The sequence below is a fragment of the Seriola lalandi genome, unplaced genomic scaffold (assembly GCF_002814215.2).
Source record: "Seriola lalandi dorsalis isolate HSWRI2012SDOR001 ecotype SW California unplaced genomic scaffold, Sedor1 jcf7180002054934, whole genome shotgun sequence".
Taxonomy (NCBI): Eukaryota; Metazoa; Chordata; class Actinopteri; order Carangiformes; family Carangidae; genus Seriola; species Seriola lalandi.
Window position 1 is genome coordinate 99,379 of NW_019525486.1, and position 11,414 is coordinate 110,792.

Below are 11,414 nucleotides of genomic sequence, written 5' to 3' on the forward strand. Positions count from 1 at the left end.
GGGCGTGTGAGGCAAATTCAAGACTGACGGGTCAGCAGGTTTAGGTCCACAGGCCGGCAGGGTGCAGGCAGTGACGGAACATACCGATACCAGGGAATTAATACGCCTGCTTAAAGAATAACTCCAGTTCATTACAACTTGGGTCTTATTTTCATAGTTTTGACCAGAGTCATGACAACACTGTTCTCAGCTGAGATCAGGAAACACGCTGAGAGCAACAAACCTGCTGTCAATCAATCAGACGGACTGCAAACACCAGATTTTCTAAACCACTTAATCCAGACAAGCATCCTTTACAGATTACACCCGTGTCGGAGGATTGTGCACCTCACGATTTACGGCCACAACCACAGTTCAATGCCAAAGCAGTAAATGATTTACCCTTCACAGCTACCAGAGGCGGAGAGAAAGGGTGTGGAGGTTAGGCTGGTGGATCGGTGCAGAGCCATCACAGAGTCGTCCCCATCACAAACCAGTAATTGACATTTGTGTTTTCATTAAACGTGACTACGATCTTTCCCTGAGCTGAACCACACTGTAGTTGCAACGTGCAGACTTGTTAAAAGTAAGAATTTTATAGATGATGGCCTTGGATGTGAAAAAGCTCTGATGAGTTAGTTTATCTGATGGTGAAACGGAAACATCCACGTGCATGTGCATCCACGTGCATGTGCATCCACATTTGTCTGTAAATAATCCCTCACTGAAGAAGATAACCGTCTAATCACCCGACTCACTGTGTTTCTTCGTAGCGAAGTTGCCGTGTTCTGCATCTGATTTTGATAAAAATGAAATGATCTTTTCTGTGACGCTCGCAGTCAAACTGGCAGTTTCACCTCTTCCAAGGAAGATCTGTTTGTTTAAATGTTTTTTTTCCTGTTTTTTTTGTATTGCTTATGTTTGTTTGTTGGCAGAACGACAGATTTCAGCGAAGTTTTGGTTCACAGTTAAACCGTGGATCAGTAAACAGCTGAATTACTGTGGAGAGGCTCCCTGATCAGGCGCAGTTCCAGAAATGTAGGAATCATTAACAATACAAGCCACTCCTCCTCCTCCTCCCTTGTGGCTGCACGTCATTTACGGTAATTTTGTTATTTAAATGACGGAAAAATGTTTAGAAATCTTCAATCTGCATCTGGATCTGCATCAAAATAGTTGATTAGTGGAAGCTCTAACAAATTTAAATGATTTTGCAGGCTCGGTGGAGGTCCTGAACGCTGCAAAGAGAAATACATTTTCTTAAAGCACGTGGATGGAGAACAAGCTGAGGGGGAGAAACATATTTTTACAGGGTCTTTAGAAAACAGAAGGCCGGACTCTGAGCGCTGGATCTGCAGTGATGGGAGAGGGCACAGCGGGGTGTTCTCTGAATATTTTAACATAGATCATACATGGTTGCATTAAAACGACGCTATTTTTAAACTTTTCTTCCTCCAAGCAAAGTGTATTTTCTCATGCAACAGCTGCAGAGACGGTGAAGGAGGGAAAAAGTGAGAGTGAGGTCTCTGTAGCACCCAGAGAGAGGTGGATCTGATGACAGAAGGCCGGCAGAGGACAGGCGACGCTGCAGCTCTGTGGCTCTGAAAACTCTTTTTCTTCGCAGGATAAAAGCTAACTTATTTTTTTTTCCTCAATGCGCCGCGTGAGGGCTTTTGGGAGGGGAAGAGAAACCACGGGTCAGGCTGAGGGCAGGATTTAAAAACTGGATTTGGTCTTAAAACACTGAGGAGAGGAGGAGGAGGAGGAGAGGCTGTGGACACAGAGTTTCATCTCATCTGATTAGATGGCTTTATGGGAAATTTAACGAAGGCAGACAGAGGGTAAAAGTTTATGGTCCTTTTTTGTTTTGTTTTAACAAGAAAAAGATGCCTGACTGAGGTGGGGTTAATAGAAAATAGCTGTGTGACTTCACTGGCTCGGTTCATCTCAGAGACATCGCTGGGTTTATTACATTATTAGTTATGAATTTTGTTTTCTCAGTACTTCTTTTTGAAATTAAATAAATAAGTTCACCAGATAGTTTTAGCTCATTAAGCCTCTGAAAAACTATTCGAATTAAACAACATGAGAAGGGAACACTCTGCTCACCACTCATACAGCCTCTACAAAGCGTGGTGAGCAGACATGGCGTTGTTGAAGGGTCCATACGTTACGCTTATACTTTATATTTGTGGTTTTAAGAAGCAAAAAACATCTCAATGTAGTTTTACATCTCCTCTCTCAGACTTCTCTCTGGAGCTCTGGTAACAACAGGTTGGTGAGCCAATCCTTATCCTGCAAAGCTGGTCCAGGTGGGCGGGGCTTGGGACATGGCTGAGGGCAGTTACTGCTTTGTTGTGACATCACAAAGTTACAGAAGTCCTGACGGCTGGTTTAAAGGGCTTGCTTTCTGAATACAGGCTGTGTGCATTTCTCTGTGGACTGAGGCTTTGATACTTTCACAGTATTAATATAGAAACTACAGCTGATCTATAATCAAACAACACATGGAAATACGACTTTATGCAATACGGGACCTTTAAAAAGGATTTCAAGCCTAAAACATTTGGAGCCACTGATCATATTCTGCTGAGCATTACAGTGGTTTTACACCATGACTGGCATTTGGCATCTACAACATCTTTTAATGGTATTAAATGGTATTAAAAATAGTCTTTTATGCCTAGTCAGCAAATCAAAATAAAAAATAGCGCCTCAGATCCTTCTCCACTGCACTTCACTTAACGTTTTGTACTGTTTTATTCATCAATGGTATTTTGTGACCACAGTTGTTCTATTTGCAGCTTTAACTGTTTGTTTGCGTGAGTCAAAGACATTTTCTGCTGCAGTAACCAACCGACTTGTTTTTTATTATTCTATTATTTTGTATTTCAGTGTTACTGTAAAATCACTGCAAATACTGTAAACTCTGGTCCACACTCCCGTGATGACTCACACTTGCTCTAATTAAGTTATGTTGTTTTTTTGGTTGTGTGCTCGCAACTCGGCTTCCGAGGAGCCGGGAAACGCAACGCCGCTACAGTCGTTCTTTCACCGTCACTGGGAACATCTGGCGTCTCCGCTGTGCTGCTGATTGACAGCATGTGACGCATGTTGGGAGAGAAACTATGAAAAAATAAAACAGATGAGGAAGACAGGAGCTCTGTGTTGCCGCGACGTGTTCCTGATGTCTGAGAGACTCAGCAGCTGAGTTTAAATAAAATAATAAAACAGACAAATGAACAAAGGGGATAGTGATCGAGTAAAAATCCAGGCCACCTCCATCTCAAACACACATTTTAATTATGTTATTTTAGGTCAGTTGCGTTTTGTCTTTCATCAGCTGTCCTCTTAGATTTCCCAGAGGCATCCAGTCCTCTGCAGCAGATTCCAAACAAACCAGCTTAAATAAAATATCACTACGTCGGCTTCCATTATGCAGATGGAGCCATTATAACCTTATTAGTCGACACAGCGGGGACAGCGCTGTTCCATTCAATCAGCCGGTAACGTTAAATCCCTTGATTTGAAAACTGGAAAAGGGGGATTTATAAAAAAAACATGACGATATAATCTGCGTTCTCCGTTTTGGCTTCGGGAGAATCCGACCAGCTCAAACAACATTTCGTCAGGTGGAGAATTTCTTTTTTCCAGGGTTCAGGCAAAAACACAATAATCCTGTGTTTGAATGTGAGCTCACAAACCAGCGTCTGATATTCTGTGACGCTGCGTGAACGTTCCTGAAACCCACAGCAGTTCCTCCAGTCCAGTGAAAATCCAGAGATATACGCAGCAAAAACACCTCGCTTTGCACGTCTCTGTTTGTTTGTCACATTTACAGAGTTTGTCTGTCAGACTGTGGCTAAGCGCTAACCTTCATATCATCTATCATATATAAAGAGAGGCTGGGTAACAGTGTGATTGAATGACTCACTCAGCATGGATCCGAGTCCCCGGGGAGCGTTCACAACGCCATAAACTGCAAAGCAATTACCGGTATGCAGATGTGTCCCGCGCCCGCAGTTACTACAAGCAGCAGCCATCGACGGGGTGAAAGCACCTCGGCTTCTGATCCCGACTGGGCGCGCAGGAAGGAACGACACATGCGTTCATCTTAACAATGAAAAATGACAGCTGATATTAGAGGTTGCGTCAGTTACTTTGCTTGAACATTAAAACAGATTTCCATTAAGTTTGTTGGACAGACTCACAAAGAGTTAAATGTCAGTGACCTTTGACACATTCATTCATTCCACTGCTGACGAGGTAATGAAAGTTTTTATATTTGCTGTGTCTTAATTTTGCATGTAGGCGCAAATCAAAGCTGCACTTTGGTCACGAATCATAAGAGTCGAAGGCTTTTTGTTTTCTTCTATCAAAGCTGATTCTTACATCGTTTATAACTTACATCAGAGCAGTTTTAGTGCTCTACCGTGTCAGCAAACTCTAACGTCTAAAACACGTTGTTTCTGTTTACAGTTAATTGCACGTAGACGAGCGTTTCCAGGATTTTTTCTAAGGAATATAAAGTTGGAAATTAGTCTGTATTTGAGGCCAGCATGCTGTTTTTTTTTTTGTTTTTTTTATATGAATTTAAACACAATTGCAGTTTTCTCTCAGGAAACGGCTGAAACAGCAGCAGGCAGTGTAAGACATTACCGAAGAAGCTGGTTGGAATGGGGCCCAGGTCACATGTTAATGATAAGACTGCACACAAGGCTTTGCACTGAACTGAACTCTGATAGAACTGGATCATCAACTGCTTTGCCGGTGTTTGACTCCAGAGAGCCAGATGTTCATATTTAGGCGTATGAAGTAAGTCCACAGTGTCCTGAGCTGAAACGTCCAGGATCTATAAGATAATTATAATGAATCTTTCAAATAGTGAATTTATAAACACAACTCATCTCTGGTTGTATTTTGTTTGTTTCAGCTCAGGAAAACACACCATGACTCCAGTCCCTCTGCATATTGATAAATCTGGCTCAGATGATTTCCTCTCCACTACTCTTTCAGAATAAAAGCACAAGATATGCAGTGGAATTTGACGGAGATCGACAGACTCTGAACTGGTTCAATACAGCCTGTTAGCCCCGCCCACATAACGATCAATAAAGTCCCGATGACTCTTGTCATTGTTTGCATGTGTGTGTACATGACTGTGTGTGTGTGTGTGTGTGTCTGTGTGCGTGCAGTGAACCTGAAAGTGAAAACTGAGTTATCCTGCTGCATGACGCCAATTGCCAAAAACAAATTTGTCTGTGTGTGTGTGTGTGTGTGTGTGTGTGAAGTCAACAACTGAATACATCAGACCAGACTACCTTTGGCAAAAACAAAGGGGTGGGTGTGTTTGCGTGTGTGTTTGTGTGCGTGTGTGTGTGTGTGTGTCTTTTGTCCTGGCCTTCTCAGCAGTCGTCATAAATCTCTTGTGTGTTTGACCTCTGGCCTGATTCCACGACCCCACGCTCTTTGACTTGGAGGTGATCCCTAATACACCCATAATCCTGTGTGGGAGTGTGTGTGTGTGTGTCTGTGTGTGTGTGTGTGTGTGTGTACGGGGGTTTATTTGTGTGTGTGTGTGTGTGTGTGTGTGTGTGTGTGCCTGTGTGGGAGTGTGTGTGTGTGTGTCTGTGTGTGTGTGTGTGTGTGTGTGTGTGTGTGTGAACGTCTAAGTGTGTATTTGAGTGTGTTTCCATGATGTGATCATGAAATCTAAAATGGATACAAACTGCTGTTGGTGCTCAAAGCTTCCCTTAATTACATCAAGCTGCAGGACACACACACACACGCACACACACACACACACACACACACTAACACACACACACGCCCGTAAATTCGACCTGGCTCGCCCGAGTCGTTTCCATACTGGCAACAGTTATAAAGTTCTGACTCATTCTCTCGCTCAGTTTCTCTTCCACCTCCTCACTTTTTCTCTGTCCACTCTCTCACTCTTTTCTCTCTCTCTTCCATTTCCTGCTCATACTTTCTTTATCTCTTTTCCCTCCATCGCTCCTCTTTTCTCTTAATTCCCCTCGTTTTCTCTTATCCTCCCAACATCTCCATTATTCTCTAATAAACAGTCAGAATATAAACACCCTCCATGTTGTGCTTTCTTTGTGTTTTCCCCGACACACACCCTTGTCCCTTCCCTCCCTCTGTTTTCCTCTCATCTGTTTCTCCGAATATGGTCGTTGGTCCTTCAGCTCCAGAGGAGGGAGCGGTTTACGATGTCAGATCCCATCAGTCAGAGGGACAAGGGGAGCCAGCGCCAGAGATGCCGCAGATAGCTCCCAAAAAGAAAAAGAGATAGCACTGCAGTGCACTTACAGAGAGGTATAGAGCTACAATCCTACAAAATTAATGAAGTCATAAATGTGTTTTCAAACTGACTTGATCACTGGAGTTTATTTCAGTCTGTGTTTTTTTAAACCACAAAGGAAGTGACAGTAAAGACATGAGCCATGCGTGACAGCTCGCTCTGACTGATTTGAAACTTCCCAGAAACTCCAGTTTTTTTTTTTTCCATCTTATTTTCATGAAGTCCAACAGCTTCAGCCTCTGCACAAGGATTTTTCTATAACTTGAGATGATGTGTTTTCTCCTCGGCTTTCACTGTTATGAGTTGCCTGTCATAAAAAAAAAAAAGAAACTGAAACTCGAGCTTATCCTGAAGAAAAAGACCTGCAGCGATTTATCACTAGCTGAAGAGAAAAGATTTTTTAAAAGGGATGTTGAAATTGGAAGCATCAGGGCCTGAGATATCCTCGCCTCTACTCCCTAACATGCTCCAAGCTCCAGAAAACGCTGGATCCTACATTTCCCATCACGCAACTCAATAGCAATCTTTATTAAAACACTGTACAAAACACTCTGGTGGTAAAACGGGGGGGGGGGGGGGGTTCTGTTCCACATATTTATTTCATTTTCATCTTTGGATGAGACACGAGGCCTCTCGGATCTGACTGAGTAAATATTTCAGTCCTGTGCTGTTAGATGCTGACGGGGGAAACGTACCGGCGCAGAGACAGCGGACAGGATGTGCCCGTCTTGGTAGCGAACGTGAGAAAAAGTACTGGTTTTCTGGGAAACAGGTCCGTGGAATATCCCAGTGGATCGACATGTTTGATGTCAGTGTGTGGGGATTACATAGAAAATAATGGGTGTTGGTGTTTTTTTATGTGCACCATCTGCTGGGAAGATGTGCGTTGCCCAACAGATTTGACAAAGCTCCGAACAGACCCAACAAAAAGACTGAAACCTGATCTGGTTGTGTGAAAATCAATGAAATGTCCCTTTAAATGCAACTGACAAAAATCTAAAAATAATCATAAATAAATGACTCAATCAATATATTAATATGCCAGAAATAATATTAAAAGTGTTGCTAATCTATAATTGTTGAGTATGTTCTCTGTGCACAGATAAATGTACAATTTCTTTGACTGTTTTTATCATGATGTCAATTGTCATATAAATATATCAATAAATCCAATTTGTTAAATAGTCTTTGGCTCATTGTTTGTCCCTTGATTAAAAGGAGCATCGGTTCAGACACAGTTGAAGCAGTAAGTCGCCTGCACTCAGCGACAGTGAGAGAGGTGAGCGTTCCCCCGGCAGCGGCGCAGGTACGTATATCCTGAGTGTGTGAGAATGAGATACGTCAGGCTGCTCTGAGGTCAGTAAACAGCACTTCAAAAGGGTCGTGTGTTTTACCGCTGTGAGGGCAGGAAGGTCCGAACATTCATCCTGCTGTAATTGAATTGGCCTGATGTATGAAGCAGCTTCAGTTCAGCTGCACACACAAACACACACACACAGAAAGACACACACATGAACTCACAGTTTCACATGTGCACACACAACTCAGTCACATGTGTAATCAGACACATAAACATGCCTAAACACACACACACACACACACACACACACGTAGAGAGGAACATATTGGTCCTCCTCTGCCCAGCATCACAGTCACAGCGCCTCTCGGTTTCTGGTGTGACTCACTCTCAGGAGGTTCGTCACTGCTGCTATCTGCTGACTGACGACCACAATCTGCCCCTAAATATCCGGATCATGTGACCGCTTAGCGAGAGTTGTTCGGCGTCGCTCCGTTTCCCTCTCAGTCAATAACACTGACGATCTGTTTATTATTTCTGCTTCCTGCTCGGTCGTCGACTACTGCAAATATTTACAACTGTTCCTTTCTCAATGTTTTTTTTTTTAATGAGGTCCAGTTATTGTTTCCTCAAATTAATATTCCTATTTATAAAATGCATCTGCACAAATGGAAAGTGCAAATTAGGAAAAGACAAATGTTTTAAAAATGGAATTTAATGTTTTTAAGCGGGTCATACATTTTTAAATTATTACACTAAAACTAACACAAGAAGGAGCGGGCAGATGTACAGTTTGGTGATTATTCACTTTTATTTAACCTTCTCTGTCCGAGTACGAGCCGCTCCATAAGAGACCAATGGATTGTCAGTCATGGCCATTTTAGCGAGCTAGCTAACTCAGAGGTTTATCAGAGAGTCAGCAGCATCACCAGCTGTGAGTCGTCGCTACATCAGGACGTCGCTAGCACCGTGTGATTTGTGAATACGGTGCACACAGTTGAAATTCAACCGCGGCACTTATCACTGTAAGAGACGCCATTTTCCAATTGTGCACTCGTCGGTTTCTTATATATTTCTATATTTTTATATTATATGCTTTTATGGTTATTATACCACCACCTCATAATTAAATTGGTAAGTGATCTGTTCATGTTGAACATCCGGATGCAGCATCTTCTCCCCTTCTCCCGCGTCCCGTAAACTAAAGAAGAACCGAAGGTCATCAACTGTCTGTTGAATCGAATATGAAATAACGATCTTCAAACATTCTCCAATTATGATTCAGAGCATGAAACCACAGCTGATATTTGACATGGAGGCGGGTCAAAGATAAGATGGGGGGGGGGATTAGGGGTCGTGGTCACTAGATATGATGTGATGATGTGGTCTGTTGAATATAACCCTGAACTGAGGTCATGGGGTCACAATGTGTGTAGATGTTCAACGTCTTCGTCTGTCGTGTTAGTTCAGGCTGAGATGTCTGTGCTACTTCATGTGTGTGTGTGTGTGTGTGTGTGTGTGTGCCTGTTTGTGTGTAGACAGCAGTGTTTACAGTGTCACTCAGTGTAATATTTTCTCCATCAGCTCCCGTCAGGAGGCTGATCGCCACCGCACATAAATTTGCATGTTAATCTGTGCAGCTGTGCGCTAATTGGAAGTCTCTCCTCACTGATTGGTTGGCTCATTCATTTGATGATTATGGGGAGATGTATGTATATAATCTCTGCCATTGAGCTGCGAGAAATCCATGTTTATGTGACTGATGGCACAAACACACACACACACACACACACACACACACACACACACACACACACACACAAACTTACAAGAACGGACATCGTTACATCTCATCAGTCTGAGATGTTTGCAGTATTCCAGATGTTTACTTTTTGTGTGTGTGTGTGTGTGTGTGTGTGTGTGTGTGTGATGAACTGGATTTCTATGCAGCCATTTTCCCCTCAACCAAGGCTGCAGCGGGTGTGTAAATTGTTTTCTATGCCTCTCGTGTGATGGATCTCTTCCTGTATGAATGCTGACCGTCAGTACAAAATGGCGGCTGAAGGCCACCTGATTATAACGCTAATGACGATATCTCAGGAGGATGTTACATCATTGACATTTGGAATCACCACAGTCTGGATTCATCTTTTTTTTTTTGGTTTAGGTTCAACTGTGATGAGGAAGATTTCTTTTCATAAAGACGTATGAAAGAAATGATGAATGAGAGCTTGCATTGAGTTACTGAAGCTAGTGGAAGAGAGCACGGCCCCGACCTGACGACATGCCTTTGTCCGCTCTATTACAAGCCGTCTTGACAGTGTCGACCTCAGAGGGAACGAGGAGCGGAAGAGTCAAAAACGCTCATTATTAGCATCGTTAGCTGTAACGCACCATCAACCTTTTTATTTAGCCTCATGTCAGAGTACGAACCGCTCCACAAAAGAAGAACAGTCTGCGGATAATAGTGAGACGGGAATCGATGAGACACAAGCTAACAACCTGACAGCTCGCTAGCTCTCAGAGCTTTTATTGCACCTTCAATGAGGTTTTATTGAATGAAGCGATGAACAATCCTGAGAGGGGAAGGCCAGGAAGCAGCAAAAGACACGGTGTAGGGAAGAAATAAAGAGGGTCGCAGGGCTACTGCATGTTCCCAGCTTGTTGGCTCACCATCTACTCCTGCGATTGCTCACTAAGTCTCTATACGGCCTATTTTGTGAGGATGCATGTAAGAATTTTACTTTTGCCGCTCTCTGAGGAAGGAACAGAGAGGAGGGGAAAATGTTTCGGGGGGGGGGGGGGGTAATTCAATCAATATTCGTTTATTACTATTATTACAGCAGATCCTACAGGTTTGGTTTGGTAGTGGTTCCTTCATATATTCCATTCATTCATTCACTAATACAGTATTTGAAAAGCTATCGCACATCTTTCCCACATCTGCAGCAGCTGTAATCCTGGACCCAGCACGCTGACGTGATGGGGTTTTTTTTTTCCAAGTGTAGCTGTTCTCATCACAGATCGGGACGGTTTAATCCACAGATGCGCTTGTTGACTTTCAGATGCGGCGGCAGAGGACTCATATCGAGCCGAAACTACTCTGTGGCTTACACCATATTTTATATCTCATATCTCTTAATCCGTTTGACTTTTGACCTCCACCTAGATTCACCACGACCCTATTGGATTGAGTATTGAGGAAAGTCATTACTGCAGTTTGTGGCTGAAGCCTAGAAGGCAGGTCATATAGTAACAGGACGGAGTCGGGTTAACGGACATGAAAAATATGAATTAATATCAATCTGTAGTTCAGTGTGTGTCAGCGAGTGAGTGTTTGTGCCTTCATGTTTTTGCTCATATTATTGTGTGTCTCTGTACAGTTTGCATGACTCCAGCTCTCACAAAAGGAAAAAAAAAAAACAACCTCAGAAAACAGCCTGGCAGACGAGGGGGACATTTCCTCATAAAAGTCTCTTGTTTAAATTAACAATAACGTGCTGGCTTCTATTTTGCTCTGAGCTTTTCCACATGGTCCAGACCAGAGAGCGGCAAACTAAATCAGCAGTTTCATGGAGTCTCGCTGACAACAAGTTCTCATTGCTCTGTAGAACAAGCACATTGTATTTATTGTCGATTAAACATGTAAATGAGCGACCCTCATGAAGCCTGCAGCAGCTGCACACTTGGATTGTTTTTAATTCTTTTGCTTTTCTTTTTTGTGTGGAAATGTTGGTCGATCCGCAACTTTTTAAACAGATATTTGATGCATTGCCAGAAACTTTTGCACAGACAGTCATGGTCCCCAGAGGATGA

The 11,414-nt window shown here is 42.9% G+C and overlaps 1 protein-coding gene across 8 annotated transcripts in view; it reads right to left on the bottom strand.

Moving 5' to 3' along the window:
* The window catches only part of cspg5a (chondroitin sulfate proteoglycan 5a), a 53,020-nt gene that overhangs the window by 19,916 nt on the left and 21,690 nt on the right, over positions 1-11,414 (bottom strand). The gene's annotated exons all lie outside the window — the stretch shown is intronic.